This window comes from Azolla caroliniana, unplaced genomic scaffold (genome assembly GCF_043228905.1).
Source record: "Azolla caroliniana isolate FFs.n. ecotype wild unplaced genomic scaffold, voAzoCaro1.0.p SCAF_16, whole genome shotgun sequence".
Lineage (NCBI taxonomy): Eukaryota > Viridiplantae > Streptophyta > Polypodiopsida > Salviniales > Salviniaceae > Azolla > Azolla caroliniana.
Genome location: NW_028230451.1, coordinates 12,813,868 through 12,815,690, shown reverse-complemented (window position 1 = coordinate 12,815,690; position 1,823 = coordinate 12,813,868). Strand labels below are relative to the sequence as shown.

Below are 1,823 nucleotides of genomic sequence, written 5' to 3'. Positions count from 1 at the left end.
ATGCGCCTCCAGGCATGGAGATTTAGAGATGCACCCCTTGCGACATCACGTAATGCTTCTAATGTACCTTTGTTTCTCCAAAACAAAATATCATTCCATTAGTCCATCCAAAAAAGATACAAAAAGGACCATCACATTTGTAAAGGTTTTTGGAAATTGAATCAAAATATATTGATTTATACCATGTCCAAAAATTTAGGGTTTTCAAAAAATGTCTAAATAATCGAAACGTGAGATTTAGAAGAAAACATACAAAATTTACAAAATGACTAACACCTATATTTATACATATTTGTGAATCGCCATATTGATGTAACATACAATATTTACATTTCATATATGAGATCCATAACTACCTTGAGATACACCTTTCCCGTCAAACCCACCCGATGATGCTACTCTAACACATTAGAGGTCTCTTGTTACAGTCTATGTTTGGACAAGAGAAGTGCTATTTAGACTGACTAAAATCATAGCATTGTTTGTTGCATGGTTGGCTGATTGTAATGATGTAGATATAGTCAAGTATTAAGTAAAAGTAATTGCAACTCCTGCACATATATTAAGCAAACAAAAGGAATTCTTCATTTCTTGCTTCTATTCGTGCTATCTCTTTCAATCTAATTGATATGTAGTCAAAAGGACTTCTATAAGGTAAATCTTACTACCACTTGACAAACTTCAATGTGACACGCCAGTCGCTTGGTCTAATTAACAAAATCATTTCAAACTATTAAATTAGTAATGAGAAATGGGTCTAGATGGTGGGGTTGATTAATCTCACACACTAGAGCTCTCCGGTTCGAAACTGGGTTTGCATAGTTAATCTTGTCGATTACAACAACAATAATGTTTTAACTTAGTCTTTTCGAATTGACATATGGAATTTACATCAAGCTTAGTGTTTTATTCATCGATCCAAGCTAGGTATTTTCCATATGTTCAGATAGTGTAGTTGGTTATCACACTACTCTAACACACTAGAGGTCTTTGCTTCAAGTCCGGGTTTGGACAAGAAATGATGCTACATGAATGAGTAGTATAATTGGTATCTGTCTTTAGAAAAATACTATATCGCCAAGAAAATGAACGTTTACATTTTTGTGTCAAATAGTGCTATTTGTTTCTGACATGTTTGAGCTAAATTCCACTACCACATTGGGTACAATGAAACTCGTGATGGCCATGTAGTTGTGACGTCGCATCTGTCAAAGTAACAAATTCATTTGAATCCATGAAATTGGTATTTACAATTGTGTCCAAATAGTGTAGTTGGTTATCACGCTAGTCTTACACACTAGAGCTCTTCGGTTCGACTCCGTGTTTGGACAACAAAAATTGTTACATTGAATGAGTAGAAGAATTAGTATATATGAATATATTTAGTGGAACTAAGTGGATCTCATGCACATACCTTAAGCCAAGAAAATCGATGAGAAGATCAACGTCAAATAGTGCTATCTGTTTCTGACATGTTTGAGATAAATGCCACTACCACATGGGCTACATTGAAACTTGTGATGACCATGTGGTTGTGACATCGCATCAGTCAAAGTAACAAATTCATTTCAATCCATGAAATGGGTTTTCACAATTGGGTTCAAATAGTGTAGTTGATTATCACACTAGTCTTACACACTAGAGGTCTTTGGTTCGAGTCCGTGTTTGGACAACAAAAAATGATCTTTGTTTATAGATCTACAATATATTTAGTGAAACTAAGTGGACCTCATGTATGCCAAGAAAATCTATGTGTTAATTTCTTGTATCAATTACTCCTATTTCTTTCTAGAGACTTGTTTCACCTAACTGCCACAACCACA

At 34.6% G+C, this 1,823-nt stretch overlaps 1 non-coding gene across 1 annotated transcript; it reads left to right on the top strand.

Moving 5' to 3' along the window:
• Nucleotides 1-1,257: 1,257 nt before the first annotated feature.
• On the top strand, nt 1,258-1,331 carry TRNAV-UAC (transfer RNA valine (anticodon UAC)). Its single transcript has one exon. It is a non-coding gene; the product is annotated as a tRNA-Val (tRNA).
• Nucleotides 1,332-1,823: the final 492 nt, after the last annotated feature.